Source organism: Vombatus ursinus, unplaced genomic scaffold, assembly GCF_900497805.2.
Source record: "Vombatus ursinus unplaced genomic scaffold, bare-nosed wombat genome assembly UNPS02014779.1, whole genome shotgun sequence".
NCBI classification, from domain to species: Eukaryota; Metazoa; Chordata; class Mammalia; order Diprotodontia; family Vombatidae; genus Vombatus; species Vombatus ursinus.
This window is the reverse complement of record NW_020954557.1, coordinates 14,891,154-14,909,347: the sequence shown is the minus strand read 5'-3', so window position 1 is coordinate 14,909,347 and position 18,194 is coordinate 14,891,154. Positions and strand designations below refer to the sequence as shown.

Genomic DNA, 18,194 nt, shown 5'->3' with positions numbered 1-18,194 from the left:
TTGTATTGATTTTGATTTTGTTCTAATGAACCACTTGTCTGATTGACACATTTTTAGAAATGACTCCTACTGTTATTTCCTCTCAATTTGAATTACATTGGGGCTGAGGAAGGGGAGGTGATGTTATTTGGTTATGGATGATGTTTGAAACAGGAAATGAAAATTCTATATTGTAGCAGTTTACAAATAGCTCTAAATACTGCCTTCCAAATAAGCATACTTTTTGAATGCTCAAAAATAAAATACCTCAAATTTGAGGATTCAAATCTTTCCTGTTTATTCCTAATGAAAACCTCCATCCTTTCAGCAAAGACATTCCAAAGCTATATGAACATGAAGTTGGAAGAGACTCCAACTCTAAATTCCCTCAGGATTTAACTCTAGTCCTAATGCACTCTAGGACTTTTGGAAATTTGGAAAGGTCTTTTCTGATATCCTAGGTCAGTAGTGTTTCCACACTCAGATTACTGTACATATATCCTATATTTACTTCCTAGGCACATATTGTATTACCTTCCAAGATTTCAGCTCTTTGAGAACAGTGAATGTTTCCTTTTTTCTTTGTGTCCCTAACATTTAGCACAGTTCTGGCATATAGTAGGTGTTAAATAAAAGTTTGTTGATTTATTGATTGATTGACTCTTAACATTTTTTTATCATGAACTAGAAAGTCATCAACCTCATTTCTATACATTCATATTTCCATACCCATGCTTTGCACATAGGAAGAGCTTAATAGATGCTTTGTTCATTCGTTCATATACAAAGGTCAGAAAATGGAGATTATACACAAAACTAAAAATCTAATACATATAGCTTGTTTGTTTTAATACACATTAAATCTACTGTTGTCATAGCAACATTGCCCAGATTGTCTATATTCCCCTTCTCAATCTCCCTTTGGTTTTGTCTTAATTTTTAAAATGTTTATTTGATGTTCTTTTCTTTTTTCCTTCCTTTTTAATAAAATCATTATTATCTTTAACTTCCTTTCCTCTCTAATTCTGCCTTCCCTTCCTCCTCCAATAAAACTCTTCCTTGTAACAAAAAAAAATATACATATATAGTCTGGCAAAATCAATTTGTTGCACAGGTTGTCTGGAAGTGGTCCATCTGCTCACCACCAAGAGATGGGCTGCATGTTTCATCATTAGTCTTTTGGAGACAAATCAAAAAGCATTTATTAAGCCCTTTCTCCCTAAGTTTCAGGCTTTGTGCTAAACTTTAGAGATGCAAATTCAAGCTATTCTAATGGGGTAGACAACACATAAAAGGGATAAGAAATGGTGGCAGTCATGAGACTGAAGAATTGCTGGTTTGGGCCTTTCCTCAAAATGGAGGTTTGGGGAAGAACTCACTAGTGACAGAAGTGGGCCTGCAGGAGCTGAGGGAGAAGACACGTGAGCATGCACAGTAGGGAAGTCTTGCATTGTGATTGGTTATTACATTGATCAGAGTTCCTAAGTTTTTCAAAGTTTTTTATTTTTTCCTTTGTGTGTTTTGGTCACTGTATACATTGTTTTTCTCTTCCGCTCAATTCACTCTGCATCGGTTCATACCAAGTCTTCCCAAGTTTCTCTAAAATCATTCCTTTTACCACTTCTTATGACATGATAATATCCCATTATATACATATGTTACAATTGGTTAAGCCATTCCCCAATCGATGGGTACCACTTTGTTTTTAGTGTTGTTGTTGTCATAACAAAAAGTGATGCTATAAATATTTTTGTATGCATTCACCTCTTGGACTGTTTCTGTAAAATAAGATGGTTGGATTACATGAGTCCTAAGGGCCCTTCCAACTCTCACATCAGATGAATCTATAATTCCTTATGATCCTATAATTATTTAAGGATTTTTTGTGACAGAAAACTATTATATTTGCGTATCTTCATTTTTAAAATTATAAGCACATAATATCTTTATCTGCACATAGTTACTTTTGCATGATCTATAATTACTACAGAATGTGGAAGATCTGTGATCCTATAATTTCAAAACTTAGTGTAGGAAGTTCCTTTTTTTAATGCAGATTGTTTTTCTGTAGTGTCTGACACTCTATGACCCCACTTAGGGTTTTCTTGACAAAGATACTAGAGTGGTTTCCCATTTCCTTCTCCAGCTCATTTTATACATAAGGAAACTGAGGCGAGCAGGATGAAGAGACTTGCCCAGGGTCACATAGCTAGTAAGTGTATGAGGCATGAAGATGAGTCTTCCTGATTCCAAGCCCCTTGCTCTATCTACTGTGTTACCTAGCTGCCATGGACCTTCTTACTATTTGAAAATAAACATTTTTAAGCACCTCATTTCACCAGGACAGTCTGATACTGTGATTTGGGATGAAACTTAAAGTGATGAATTCAGCATACTCAAGGTGAAAGCCCCTCACAAAGGACTTGTAAAGCATGGTACCTGCCAGCTATTGAACATTCCTGACTAGATGTGAATCTCCATCAGCTTCTTAGAAGAAGAAAGGCTGAACATAGGATGTTATGCTTCCTCGATTTATGCATGTAGAGGGGGAGAAAAGTCTAAATGTGATTGTCCATAAAGTCTTTTATCTGAGAGATTTTTAGAGCCTTACATGTTGATGCACAATGACCTTCATTTGCTCATTTAAGAAAGATCTGTGTTTTGCAAAGTTATTCTTTAGGTATAATTACCACACAAAGTAAATCCTGAGTGGCTGATTGCCAAACATCCATCCTGGTCTCCATGACTTATGGAGTATCTACTTGGAGAATCACAATCACATGCACTTTTTCTTTATCCTAGAGGCAGAATGTATAGTCTGGTGTAGTCCAGAGCACTAGCTCTGAAATCAGAGGACCTGCATTCAAATGCTACTTCAAATATCATGTGTGTGACCTTAGACAAGTAACTTAACTTCTGGAGCCTTAGTACTTTCATCTCTAAAGAAAAGGGGTTGGATTAAATGGACCATGAGGCCACTGTGAACAGGAAGGCTGCAAAATTATGAGCTTGTAAGACATGTCTTTATTGTCCTTAGTTTTCTTCTTCCTGATCCCTCCCTTTCCTTTTTTCCTTGTATCCCTCATTTACTCCTACCTCTTTCTCAGGAGAAGGATTGCTTTTGACTGGATTAGGGATAGCAATTAATGGCTGGAAAATTTTTTGTTGAGCTGTTAATTGTAAAAGATTAGCCTAATTTAGGGGGGTTTCTACTGATTCACAACATATGGGGAACCTGAGTCCAAGAGAGATGGAGGATTGTACACATTTATAGCAGTACTTTTTGTTGTAGCAAAAAACTGGAAACAAGGTGGTGCTCAGTAATTGGGATATGGTGGAACAAAATATGGGATATGAATATATTAGAATATCATTGTGTCATAGGAAATGATGAAAGAAATGCATTCAGAGAAACCTGGGAAAAATTTGTATGAGCTGATGAAGAGTGAAATGAGAAGAACTGGTTTGGCAGGAATGGAGAATTCAAAGGAGGAGAAATCACAGGAAAATGAAAGGAGCAGGGTGAGAGAACGCTGGAAAGGCAAGCTGGAGGCAGATTTTGGAGGAATGCCCAGCATAGTTTGTTTGATTCAGTAGGTCAAATGGAAGCACCAGAGTCAATATGATTTTATCAAGACCCTGCTGAGTTTACAGAAGGCCTAACTGTAGCATTTTAGGCATTACCAAGGCAGGCCATAGGATCATAATTCTGGAACTAGAAGGGTCCTTAAAGGCCATCTCATCCAACTTCTTCATATTACAACTGATGAAACTGAGGCCCTAACAGGTTAAGTGGATTACTTACCAAGGCTTACACAGGTGGTAAGTGATGCCGCTGGGATTTAAATTTGTCTGTAATTAAATTCATTATGAAATTTCAATGCTCTTGTGGCAGGGACCTTCAAAATGCCCCTTTAATTATACCTCAGAGATAGTTGCCCTCTTTATCTGTTGATAGAATCTTAAGTTTGGAGCTGGAACGATCTTCAGGGGTCAACATTTATCTGCTCCAACCTTTTCATTTCATAGTTGAGGAAATTGACTTGCCCAAGGTCACACAGGTTGCAGGTATCATAACCAGAATTTGAATCCAGGTTCTCTGAGTACAAACTCTATCCTTTCAATTACATCTGATTGCCTTTTCCACATTGTCTGGTCTCTCTATTTTTGCAGTGCAGGGTCATAACAACAAAAGTATATTGTAGAGAGCTAGCAGGAAAGAGAAAAAGACGTAAACAGCTAGATTACAAATAAATACCTGAGAGGTATAAATACCAATCTTTGACTACTTTCATAAACCCTTTCCCAAAAGCATGTAAACCCTCGTTTCTATTAGGTACACACAGTCACTCATGCTAGAACTGCGGATATTTTTACAATGCTTTCAATTGAGCAGTGAGTTGCTCTAAAGAAGCCCTAAAAACGGTGAAAAGCCCCAGCTACCCATCTCCATGATCAATAGCCAGGTTACCCTTGTTTTATAATCTTCATATATGAACAAAACTGGACCAGTAATTTTGATTTTTGTGCCCTTGGCAAGAGACAAAAAAACAGCAATCTGGGGAAGATCTTTGGGCCATCTGTTAGTCTTCTTGCAGGCACTAGGTGGTGCAGTGGATAGAGTACTAGGCCTGGAGCTAAGAAAATCTGTGTTCATATTTGGCCTCGGACACTTACTAGTGGTGTGACCCATGACAAGTCACTTAACCTTTGTTTGCCTCAGTTTCCTCATATGTAAAACAGGAATAATAATAGCACCTACCTCCTGGGGTCGTTGTGAGAATTGAATAAGATAATAACTGTAAAGCACTTAGCACAGTGACTGACACATAGTAAGCACTATATAAATGTTATAAATTACTGTTATAGCTTTTTTTGTTCAACAATTGTTTTTGGCTCATAGGTGCTAAATTCAGTAGATTCTATGTTGTCCTCTAAATTTCTGGCTCCTCCCTAGTTAAGGCTCTGGCTAACATTTTCTTGGCTATTTAAATTTGGAATTTAAATTGAAGATGAATATAAGAAGTTTTTTTTTTCCTTTTAAGGGAATATTCATTTCTATCTCTGGTCATTGCTTCTTGACTAACAATTCAAACAATTGCTCTTAAACTATGTGATTTAAAAAAAAAAACAACAGTGACATTACTGATGAGCCGTATGAAATTCCTGATGTAACTTTTAATGAAATATTCCCAGTTCTTTGTGAATGATTATTTATTTTGTACTTTAATACAGATTTTAAAAACTCCTTTCATATTTAATCATACTTAAGAAAATAGCAAGTCTCTATAACAGTGATTTCCCTTAGTCATATCCTGTCTCCTTCACAGGAAAGGACCCAGGAATGAAGTCATGATACTAGTGCTAACTCCCACTACATATGCTAAGTAGTTCTTTATAATTCCCTAAGATTCTGAATTCACATATTGCTTTATATGGAAGTAGACTTACAGAATGCAAAATTTAAATATATGGAAAATAATTTTAATTTAAACAGTTCCTACATAGACAAAATGTGTGGAAGATTTGAAGCAATTTCACATGTAATTACACTCATGGAGAATTAAAGCTGGAAGGGATCTTTGTGCTTGTCTAAGGTTCTTTTACAAATGAGGAAACTAAGGCACGAAGAGGCTAATTGAATCCTAGATCAGAGGTCCTTAATATTAGGTCAGTGAACTTGTTTTTGAAAAATATTTTAATAACTATATTTCAACATAATTGGTTTCCTTTGTAATCCTACATATTTTATGCATTTGAAACATTATCTTGAGGAGTTCATAGATTTCACCAGATTGTGAAAGGAGAGCCATGACACAAAAATGGTTAAGAACTCCTGTTCCAGCTCATACAGTTAATGTCTAGGTGTCCTGACACCCAGTCCAGTACTATCTTTTTATCTTACCATCTTCCCTCTCTGAAGTGATGTTGCTACATGACCTATTAACTCCTCACATATCTTAGATATGGCGGTATTCACCAACTCTGTTTCTTTGGGTGAGATGGAGAACCACCAGATCTTTTCATCTGCCCTGCCAGTGCCTCGTAAGAGCTTCCAGGCCTTACCATCTGCCCTGCCTCTGTGGCCTACTGACCTCTGGCACTTTAATCTAACCCACTGGTATAACCTAAGGACCCTGGGTCTTGCTGACTGCCCTGTAGTCAAGCTTTCTTTTAGTTGTCTCCCCCATTGGAGTAGGAACTCCTTGGGAGTAGAGATTATCTAACTTTTTCTATTTGTATACCTAGCACTTAGCCCAGTGCTTGGTGCATAATAAGTGCTTAATAGAAGATTTTTTCGTTCATTTAGCTACATCAGAACACTGATAAATTCTGTAAATTTAATTTCCAATAAATTGACTTTTTATATATGACTGCCTCACTGGGTGACTTTGAGCAAGTCCTTCTTTGTATCTCATTTTGAGTGTCAGTAAGACAGAAGAAATGATAGTTTTTAACTCAATTCATTTAGAAAATAGTTGATCTATTATGCATGTACTGTCAAAGTAGTGAACTAGATAATAAGGTGAGTATAAAGATACATAAGACTTTGTTCCTACCTTCAAGGAGTTTATAAATTAGTTGGAAGGGAATCATGGTATGGTACATTGGACACTGGACTTGGAGTTAGGAGGATCTGCGTTCAAATCCCATGTTAGATATTTACTAGCTGTCTGACCCACAAGTCACTTTGTTCTGGAGTCATGGTTGGTCATTGCATCAATCAGATTTCTTAAGTCTTTCGGAGTCATTTTACTTTACAATGCTGTCTTTACTAAATCAATCTTTCTCCTGGTTCTGTTCACTTCACTCTGTATTAAGGCATATAAATCTTCCTAAGTTTCTCTGAAATCACCCTTTTTCGTCAGTTTTCATCAATATAATACTGTACATGTATACCACAATTTGTTCATCCATTCCCCGACTAAAGGGTGCCCCTTCGTTTCAAGTTCTTTGCTGCAACATAAAGAGCTACTATCAATATTTTTGTACATATGGAGCATTCCCTTTTCATTAGCTCTCTTTGTTTTTTTGGGGGGTTTGTTTTCGTTTTTAGGCAATTGGGTTTAAGTGACTTGCCCAGGGTCACACAGCTAGTAAGGGTCAAGTGTTTGGTCTGAGGACGAATTTGAACTCAGGTCCTCCTGACTTCAGGGCCTGTACTCTATCCACTGCGTCACCTAGGGTGCCCCCCATTAGCTCTCTTTGGAAGTCAAATCCTTCTGATTCTCAGATGGCCTCCCTATAGGCTACGCTGCCTCAAATGTAGTAGTAATTTCTACAAACTAGTTTCAGATTCTTAAACTGAATTTTGAACTTGTTGAATTGGAATAAAGAAAACTGATGTAAAACAAGATCATAGATTTAGAGCTGAAAGGGATTTTAAAGGCCATTGAACTGGACCCTTTCATTTTACGGAAAGTTGGAAATAAATATGGAGAAAAGGTTGAGTTTAACCACAGAGGAAAAAGATGAAATGAGAAATAGTGTGCTGAAAAGTTGGTCATCTCTTATTAAGTGTCACAATAGGTACCTTATATAGGCATACAAAAGAAACGTATGAACTTAAAAGTCAGGGATAGAACTGGATATAGAACAACACATAGAGATATGAGAAAGTAACACAGATGAGTGGAGATATGTAGCAAACATAATTGAATCAAGGCATAGTCTGTAGCGGTTAATGATGAAAGGACTTCAGAGCCAGCTTTCTGAAGGTGGTAAAGGATTGGTAAAGAGGGGGCAGAAAAAAATGCTTCTAGTGGGTATAGTATGTACACAGGAATGAAGACATGAATAAACAAGTTCTGCAAAGGGGCAAGCAAGCAGAACTACATGGCTGGAGCAGAAGCCTGGATTGCGGAGAGTAAGAAGAAGGGTCAGTCAAACCAGGTGGTGGACAGAGAGCATGAGAAGCTAGGCAGAAGTGAAGCTGCTTTGGGTGCCATCTCTTGAGTCTGTCTTATTTTTTCTACTCACACCACAACCACAAGTTTAGATCCTCATCACCTCTAGCCTGTTAAGTGGTCTCCCTGTATCCAATCATACTCCTTCAAAATCAGTTCTTGCACAGCTGACAAACTGATATTCCTAAGGTTTGGCCATATCACTCCTGAGCCTATGGAATTATGGTGGTTGTCCATGGTCTCTAAGATAGAATGTTAACTCTCTTCAACATTTAAAGTACTTCGTAATCTAGAGTTAACCTATCTTTCCCAATTGATTAGGTATTACTCCTCCTTTTTGTCCTGTTGCTCATTCTCCTGAAGACAATAGGCAATATTTACGTAACAGCCTTAAGGTTTGCAAAACTTTACAAATATTTTATTTGATCCTCAATACATTTCTGGGAAGTAGGTACTATTATTATACCAACTTTACAGATGAGGGAGTGGAGGCAAACAGAAGTTAAATGACTTGTCCAACGTCACGAAACTAGTAAGTGATTGATCCTGGATTGGAACCCAGGTCTTTCTGATTCCAAGTGCAGTACTCCAGTTAAACTTATCTATTTATTGTTCAATGTACAAAACACTCCACCTTTCCACCTCAGTGCCTTTGCAGTCTATTTCCATATTTCTCCCTCTTTTTCTTCTTCTCTTGGAACACCTTCAAAGCTTAATTCAAATACCTGAAATATTAAGAGGACTTTACTGAATAGGAGATTCCCTATTCTTAGTTTCTCCTCATTTTGAATATTCTGTGTCTGTCTTGTGTTTACTTATCCATGGGCATGTTTTAACTCCCACTCCAAACTACCATATACATCTGGTGAAGACAGGGGCTGCCATACATTTGCATTTTTATCCCTAATAATAAGTGAAAAATAAATGTTTTTTGGTGGGTCGTAGGGCTGCGCCTTCAGTTTTTCCTGGAGGAAGCTGACTCACAATCATGCATTTAGAACTACAGACCATCTACTCTAACTCTTACCATTTTACAGATGAAGAAAGTGACACCTGACTAGTAACTTGCCCAAGCTCACACAGGTATTAGAAAGAATTTGAACTCTGGTCCTTTGACTCCAGAACCAGAACTCTTTCATTTCTGTCACGCTGCCCGGAAAGGCCCTTTATTTGGGGGGAATCCTGAGCATAGTTATAAAAGACTATCATAACAGCATTATACCCACTGTCTTTATATCCACTGTCATCCACTTTGGCAACCACATATCACTGCTCTTTTGACAACCACAGATTACTGCTCTTTCTCCATGATTTTTGGAGAGGCATCTGCCACTAGATGGCCTCCCACTTTCCTTTCTGTTTTTCTTAAAAAAAAAAAAAAAAAAGGAGGGGAAAGATGTCTGGGAAGGCCGTTGCCAGTGTTCCAACCTCAAAACAATTGTCAAGTGGCAAGGGGCATTTTACGCATGCGTTTCAAGTAGCCCTACAAGCCACCCCCAGCCTCTCGGGGGCAGTGCCTTCCTTGGAACAAAACTAGCGTGGAGCGTGGGCTGCGTATTTAGCGTAAAGTCAGCTTTCCATTTGGCTCCGCCTGCTAACGAAGACTCCGTGAGCGATGGGCTATTGTACGTAATCGGCCTTCCCAAGGTGAATGGCGGAGAAGTTATGTGTACGCCAGTAGCGTAGCCTTCACCGGAGAACGGGGATGCGGCTGCGCGGGTGATTGAGCGGGGCTTTGTACGCCGGCAGCGTAGCCGAGCGTGGGGCGGGCATGCCGCCTCGACGCAGCTAGCGCAGCTGGTTTTGATGAATACGCTCTTTGGTGCAGCCGGGGTTTGGTACCGAGCGGAGAGGAGATGCACACGGCACTCGAGTGTGAGGTAACTATAAAACCCCGATTTGTTTACATTCCCTCCCCCAGAACCGGCCCCATCCACTACGGAGACCGCGAGTCCCGGGACCGCGGGGGGTGGAAGCGGGCGGCAGAACCGGGGATCCTCGGCCGGGTCCCCGGGAGCTGGGAGGGTGTTGGGTAGCCAGGCTACGGCTTTCCCCCCCCTCCGTCCGTCCCAGCTGCTGGAGACAGCGGCGGCGTGGGAGAGGGAGGCAGAGCGGCGGGCGGTGCGCGGAGCTGTTTTGCCCTTCACGTGCGCCCAGGGGCTCGCGCTGGCTGGGGCGGCCGTTCGCCGGCCGGCGGGGCCCCGGCTCTCGGGCTGCTCTCCCTCTCTGAGCCAGAGGGAAGCCGCGGCGGCCGGGGGAGGGGCGGGGGGAAGTGGGGGGTGGTCGCCGGGGAGGCCGCGGGAAGGGGGCAGCCCTGCCCGGCTGGCTGTACGCGGCGACCGGCTTTGCTTTAAAGCCCCGCCGCAGCCTGGGTGGAGGAGGCCCGGGGACGGCGAATCCGCCGTTTATTGGCTTAAAATGTCTGGAAGGGTAACGGCCGTGGGGGGGCCCCCGCCGCCTGAGCCCCGGGAGGGGCCCCCCATCTTTTCTTTTTGTTACCGCATCTTAATGGAAGGTCGATCGGGGGGCGGTTTGAATGAGGTGAGGGACATGCCTGTGAGCCCAGGATTCACGTGGGAGGAATGGGTGGGTTCTGGGGACGAAATGCGGGAGAGGGTGGGGGCTCGCCTGGCAGCGCCCGCAGCCGCGGCGTGGCTGCCTGGCTTTGTTCCGGAGGTGGCCTGGAGACGAGACGAGCCGAGCCGAGGCGGGGGAGGGGGCTGCGGGGTGGACCCTCCCTCCGCCCTCCCTTGCCCAGCCTCGGATCCCGGCCAGCTCCGCCCCTCCCAGGTGAGGAGCACGCGGGGCCCGGGCCCCGGCGAGGCCGCAGTGAGGGCGGGGCCGGCGTGACGTGGGGCGCTTCCTCACTGCAGTCTCGGGTGGAGGCCGCTTCACGTGGGCCCGGTCGGCCTAATGCCCCAGCAGACGAGACACCCACCCCTGCAGGCCCCGGGCTGGGCCTCAGCCAGTGCCACATCGATCTATAAAAAATGTAGGACGTTCGTCTTAAGCTACGCCTTGAATCCCTTTTTAAATTAGAAATTAACCGAAAAATCCCTTCGAATGTAACACTGGTAAAATAAAAAATGTAAGGAGACGTGAATAGCTGTGTGACCTTGGGTAATTAACTTGAGCTGGACTAGACAGCCTCTTGGGTCTCTTCCAGCTCTTAACAGTCTATGATTACTTGGGGGTTTTTTTCTTGATTTTTTTCCGGGGGTAAACTTGTCACCACAAAAACTTTTAGGAGCTTTGAAACTGGAGAGGGGGAACCCTAAGTAGCTTTAATTTTAAATTATTATAATTCCTTGGATTTTTTAGTATTTTGGGGGGAGGGATAAGGGGGGGTAACCTTGTCTCCACGAAAACTTCGTTGCTGGTAGATTTATTCCTAGGAGCTTTGAAACTGGAGAGAGGGAACCTTAAGGAGCTTAAATTTTGAAGAATTTATTTGCTTGGCATTGTGTTTGTAAATCCCTGGCATTTCATAAGTGTAAATCCTACATTAAATTGATAAATACAAAAGTACACTGTTGGGGACAATCCAGTTTAGAATTGGTTTAGATGGAGTGTAAATTGAAAAATAAGGATCTAAGTCCCTACACCCAGAAGTCTTTATTTTTACAAGTTTCATAATAGCTTATTTTTGTAGTCTTTATTGGGAATTTATGATGGGATAGTCCCTGCCAGTTCTGGAACTTGCCGAGATTTTTCTTACTGAATAGAAACAGCCAGAAGCCTGGCATATTGTCAGTTGCGAGTCCAATGGCTTTCAACACTAACTGTATACTTACTTACCTTGCCCAGTGTGCATTAGGAAGCACTGATGAGTTGAAAGATGTATTTGGATTACATATTTACTTCCTTCAAAGCCTGACTCAAAGAGCAGGAATAAAATCGAGCCACATGGAGTATTTTGCTAATACTGATACAGTCACTTTTGCCTGATGTGTTTGGATACTTTGTAAATACTTCAATGAAGTACTGTGCTGTTACTGTGATGTTTTTTTTTTTTCCTGTAGCAACAGGATTCAATACTGGCTTAAGTACAGTCATATTGTTTCTTTTGTACCTTTTTTGGTTTCTCTCTCCCTTGTTCCCTGTCTGTAATGTGAGTACTGGAAGGTTTGTACCTATTGTTCTCTTGTAGTATTGGGTCTTTCAAAGGTAACTATTTCATACTGGTTATTTCCAGTGTATGACTTGGACTTGGACATCAGGGACTATTTTGGGTAGTCTTACTACTTACTTCATGTTTCTGATGACCAATTTTAGAACATTCTAATTTTTCTTTCTTGGATCTCTGCTTTCAAATTTAGCCAAATGAAATTAATTTTTAGCAGAAAACGTCATTGATTAGTTTGTTAATAATAGACACCAGCATGCTTGGGCACATTGTAAGCATTTAGTAAATACCAGTTGAAATAAAATTTCATCTTTTCCCCTTCCCTAAAAGAAGATCGCTAGCTGGAAAGCAAGATTCATGAATGGGCAATTTTGGAATCTTGTGCCATAAAGAGGTAGGCTGAATGGTACTGGCCCAGCAGAAGAAAAAAGAACAAAAGAGAATAGAATAGAAAAAATTGGTGGGAGAAAAACCTTGCTTAGCTAATGTATGGCCATGGAAGTCAGTTTGTTCTGTATTTACTGCTATAATCTTATTAAAAACATGGTGGACACTTATAATAACCAATTTTTAAGGAAGTTTACATATGTGAAGTCAGAAGCTTGATTGTATATACCAACACATAGTGGTGCCCTCTGGTGTTAATTTACTGCATCTTAAATTGAATCTCCTAGTTTTCTTTAAAATGTACTTTGCTAAAGCATTCAAGTTTTAGTTATTTCTATCATTTGCCTTAAGCATGCTCATGAGATGAAGGGCACCATATGTTCAGCCCTTTTATACATCAGTCCATGTGATGACAGTTTTGAGGGGTGGAAGGGCAAACAAATGACATGTTAAAGACCAAAAAACAGGAAAGAGAGTAGCAACTGCATGCCCTTTGAGTTTGTCTCTTTTGTCTGCAACGTGTGACACTTGATTATGTAATTTACCTTGAGACTGGTCTTTTCTCTGAATAATTGTATTGCATGATTCATGCTTTCTTGGTTAGTAGTTTTTTTTTCTTTGTTTATCCTGATTGGAAAATAAAACTTGAAATTATAAAACTAATGGTGTTTTATTTTTAAGGTTTAGTTTGTTGGTATAAATTAAGTGGGTAACCTTGAGACAATTCTAAATGTTTAAGATTAAGGTTGCATGCATTTACTGAACTGATATTAACCTCATAGATGAAAACTAACGTTCCTGAATACTATTAGTTGAAAATTTCAACTTAAATTTGTGAATGAAATTAACAGCAGAATTAAACTAGTACTTTCTGTTAAATTTGAAATTAAGATGGCTTTCAAATTCACCAATGAAAAATAAGGCACTTTACAAAAAAATGTAGAACCTAGAAAAAGAAGTAGTTTCTACAATGAATTCTTTATCTGAAATGTATGCATGTTATCTGAAGTGTCTGAATCAGATAACTCCAGATATTTACACAAACCAAATAAGTTTTGTAGTTACTGGTCTCTTTGGAATCCAGTGATGCAGCCAGCTATTGACCAAAATATTTCTGGATCTCCTTTTTTGGAATTGCTTCCAGAAACAGTTTGAACATGTAAGACATCTATAGTCTCTTTATTTTAACCAAAAATGTCATCGACCAGTTTCATTACTTGCTTAAATACACTCCCTAAGAATGACTTAGAAAAATGTATAGAAATAATATCTAGGGAAATTTGAGATTTTAGCTCTAAGTAAAATGGACTGCTCAGTGCACATGGCTTCTCCCACACTAAGAGTCCACAAGGCACTATTGTAGAAGGGATCATTATTTATGTTCAAACAGATTCTGTGAAGTTTTGCCACTATAGTGCAGGTCATCGTCACTCACAACTATACTGTTGAAATAGCCTGTTTTTGTGGCTCTTTCTGCCTTGTCTCATCACTAACATCTAGCCACTGAAGTGATTTTCCTAAATCTCACCTATGACCCAGTCACCCTCCCTACTCATAAAACTAGTTGCTTCCTGTTGTCTCCAGGATCAAATACAAAATACTGTCTGGCATTCATAGTCCTTCATAATTTAGTTCTCTTCTACCTTTCCAGTCTTTATACTTAACTTCCTGTCACATATTCCTAGATCCAGTAATACTAGCCTTCTCTTTGATCCGTGAACAAGATACTCCACTTCTGGTATTTTCTCTGTCCGGCATGCATGGGATGCTTTTCTTCCTCTACTCAGTCTCCTGACCTCCCTGGCTTCCTTTAAGTCTGAATTAAAATCCCTTCTATACTGAGATTTGTCCCCAGTCCCTCTTAATTCTAGGACCTTCTTTTTGTTAATTGTTCTCTATTCTGTATATAACTTGAGCTGTATGTTTGCATGTTCTCCTCCATTATATTGCAAACTTGAACTTGAGAACTGTTTTGCCTCTTTATGTCTCTAGCACAATGCCTGGCACATAGTAGGGGCTTAATAAAATTTTCTTATAACAGAGCTGTCAACGTTGTTGAAGGGTGGTTTCAAGAAATTTTAGAGCTTCTTAAATGACTATAGGGGATGGCTGATTTGTAGAGGTACCTTAGATCAGGGTTAAGAAACAGGAGTGGATGGGATTTGTTTAGTGAGAACATAGAAAAATAAGCAACAAAGAGTGAATGCCTACTCAATATGTAGAACACGGAATATTTAGGTGGGGAAAATCTGCCATAAATAGAAATAAGGTAACTTTTAGTGATCCTTGAAAAGCATAGTGGTGATATAGAAGTCAGTTCAAATCTCATCTCAAATTTACTGAATGTATGACTGGATAACTCATTTAACTTCTCAGAATATTTTTCTCTGCTTAATGGTAAATTATGTTTGTACTACCTGCCACAGAGGTGTGAAGAAGGTGTTTTACATATCCAAATGTTATTTATATGTTATTTATATGTGAAATATTTAAGGAAAATACTAAAGATGGGTCTGTGCAGAGGTGTAGAGGACTTTAGAATTATCTGGCCCCACTGCCTTTATCTTACTCATGAAGTAATTTTCCCAAAAAAGCTATGAATGAATTTGTTGACATGACAGTGTCAGAATTGGTTTTAGATACTAAGCCTCAGAAGTACTGTATTAGGAATTTGTTATACCCATTGTGCTTCTTTTAGTGAATTAATCACTTAAATTTGTAAATTAGTTGTGGAGTTAGATGTACCCATCTGATGAGAAAATACTTAGGCTATGACAATACTTAAGTGGAAGGAAATTTTAAGAAACCAGTTGATAAAAAATCTCTTTATTCAATCTATTTTAGAAACACTAAAAAAAGTAATTAACAAATATTTTTGATCTGGTGATCATCACATGTATTTGCTTCCAAAGTTAAGTATTAAAACCTGATTTACTCTATTTCTGACTTTTATTATATGAAGAATTACATTTTAAAAATGTGGCTCTTGTTAAATAGATACATTGCTAGACAAATGTTGCCATTGTAGGGAGTATTAAGCATGGGGAATTGTTAAATATGTGGGGCAGGATATTTGCTCTCAAGATCCCTGTAACTTGAAGACCCAACATTTGTTTTGGTGCTAATAAAACCAGTCACCTATAATTATGTCACTGGATGCTTTCCCTAAATTTATCCTTTTGTTAAAAGCATTCTTTTAATGTTTTGTTAACTTACATTGCCAGTGTAGTTGTATTTTTTGTTCAGGGTTTCATAGTGGAACCCTGAATTGCTGGATCTTGTGGATGATGGGGAGGGAGGGATCATTCTCACTTCAACCCCTACTCTTCTTAATTAAAGAATTTTGTTCCTCTGAATTTGCTGATGGTTGTGACTTACCCTCTTCCCCAGGAATGTATCCTTTACTTTGTCATATACAATAAGACTTCAATTAATGGGAACCCTGATTTAAAAGAAATAAATTCTATATTCATTTTTCTGCAAAAAATCTAATAATAGAGCAAGCTTGAAATAGGAATAAAGAAAAACTTGTTATGACTTTGGTAAATAAAGATCTGTTATGCTTTCTGCAGCTATGTTTATTACCATACATTCTGAATTGTTTAGAATACTCAATTCTGACCTGGAGGCAAGAGCCTGTGTTTCAATAATATAAGTTTTGACAACTCACCCTGGTGCAGGAAGTTAAACAGATTTTCAGTTTATTAAATTTATTCATAGATTTTGGTTTGGTACAACAGATATTTCAGCAAATACCCAAAGCCCTCTATGATCTCCAGAAGCATTTACTTCAGTTTTTAACAGGAAGAATTCTAACTTGTAACTTTGTTAGTATAATGTAAACATTGACACAAGAGTCTTGTTGACTCTCAGTGTTGATTTTGTCATTGTTAATGTGTTTGAGATAGATATCATTGTTCAGGTCACTGGGGTAGCCTAAAGTTAACTCTGAGCTATACGAGGAGGAACTCTGAAGGTCTCCCAGAGGAATTTGGGTTATCCCTGCTATTACTATGTCCACCCTATTACTTCCTCCTGCTCATCTCCCCTTCCATCCAACACATGGTCTAAGTTATTAGTAATTTAGACATTTTAATGAGAAATAATAGACTATAAGAAAACCTAGCTTTTCAAAGTTAAACATTGAGAGCATGGAGGAAATTGGACTGAAATCACATCTGCTCTTTTTGATAAGTGCTAAAGTACCAATTTTTCAGATGATAAAATACAGTTTTAAGCGAGAATGGGTGCATGATGACAAGGTGGCATCCTTTATCCACTGTGCTGATAATGTTGAAAAAATATTTTTGACGCTATTGAGTCGAAAAGCATTGACAGCAAAAAGATAATTTTTAGAGTGTCTGAAAACTTCAGAAACTCCTGTTCAGCCTTTGATTCTTGGGTAATGTTGCCAACAGACTTATTGGTGTATTCAGGAATTCATTTAGGGAAGTGTTTATAAACAAGTAGCCTAGGTAGTGAATCTTTCTCTTTAGTAGTAGGAGTAGGTAGTAATGGGTGCAGTCTCATCTAGAGCATTGGTTCTCAAATTTTTGCTCTAAGGACCCTTTTACAACTCTTAAAAATTGAGGACCTCCTCACAACCCCCCCCCCCCCAAGAGTTTTTGTTTAGATTGGTTATATCTGTTAAGATCTGCCATATTACAAATGCAAATGTATTAGTATTATTATGGAAATAGTTTTGACCTCTCAGATTTCTGAATGGACTTGTGGTTCCCCAGACCACACTTTGAGAACACTGACCCAAAGGGAAGAGCAGACTCAGCTCTGTGGGAGGTTGGAGAAGTGATAGGACAGGATCCTGTGGGTGGCAGTAGTTGCTTACCTCCTGAATATTGCTAGGTGAAGTATAGAGATGGCATTTATATTGGGGTAAAAGTTCCTTCTCCCTACCCTTGTTGCTTTAGGACAACGCTTCATTTAGCCTTTACCATTTAAGACTAGGAAAATGCAGTGCATTTGGAATCAGGACCGGATTTTGAATCCTTACTTTACTGCTTACCATCAGTATGGCCAATGAGCATCACCTAACATCTGGACCTTATTTTTCTTCCCGTTTGTGAATGATGAAGTTGAACTAGAAGATCTCTAGCATCCCTTTCCAGCTCTAAATCTGTGACTCTTAAGTGCTAAGTTGAAAACCAGAGAATGGATCAGCAACGTTTTCTTTCTCTCTCTCTCTTTCTTTCTTTTTCTTCCTTCCTTTCTTTTTTGTTTATTTATTTTTAGTTTTCAGTATTCACTTCCATAAGATTTTGAGTTCTAAATTTTCTCCCCGTCTTTTCCTTTCCCTTTCCCCAAGATGGTGTGCAACTCTGATACAGGCTCCACGTATACGTTCATATTAAACATTTTCACGTTAATCATGTTGTAGAGAAGAACCAATGAGAGGAACTACATGAAAGAAGAAACAGAACAAAGAAAAAGAGCAAATGGTATGCTTCTATCTGCATTCAGACTCCATAGTTCGTTTTCTGGATGTAGATAGCATTTTCCATCATGAGTTTTGTGGAGTTGTCTTAGATTCTTGCATTGCTGAGAAGAGCTAAGTCTGTCAAAGTTAGTCATCACACAAATGTTTCAGCAACATTTTCTAGTGGTTGATCTTAACCTATCTATTTCTTTGAATAGTTTTGTCATTCTTGTAGTCATGCTAGTTTGAAGTCCTCTGACTCAACTTTCGAACCATCTACCTTCAGTCAATTGTAGGCCTATTGGTTTTTTTTTCTTTATAATACTTAAAATCCATTTCCTCTGTAACTTTTACATCTCTA

At 39.2% G+C, this 18,194-nt stretch overlaps 1 protein-coding gene across 5 annotated transcripts in view; it reads left to right on the top strand.

Moving 5' to 3' along the window:
• Window positions 1-18,194, top strand: part of SLC39A10 (solute carrier family 39 member 10) — a 135,690-nt gene that overhangs the window by 72,911 nt on the left and 44,585 nt on the right. Inside the window, exon 1 of one of the 5 annotated variants that reach the window (XM_027866024.1) lies at window positions 9,682-9,766. The exons of 2 other annotated variants lie outside the window; for them this stretch is intronic. The gene's annotated coding sequence lies outside the window, so the exon portion shown is untranslated. Of the gene's footprint in view, window positions 1-9,681; window positions 9,767-10,244; window positions 10,428-17,835; window positions 17,856-18,194 lie in introns of those variants that run through there. 2 more of the 5 variants (XM_027866025.1, XM_027866028.1) reach the window with 2 other exon arrangements.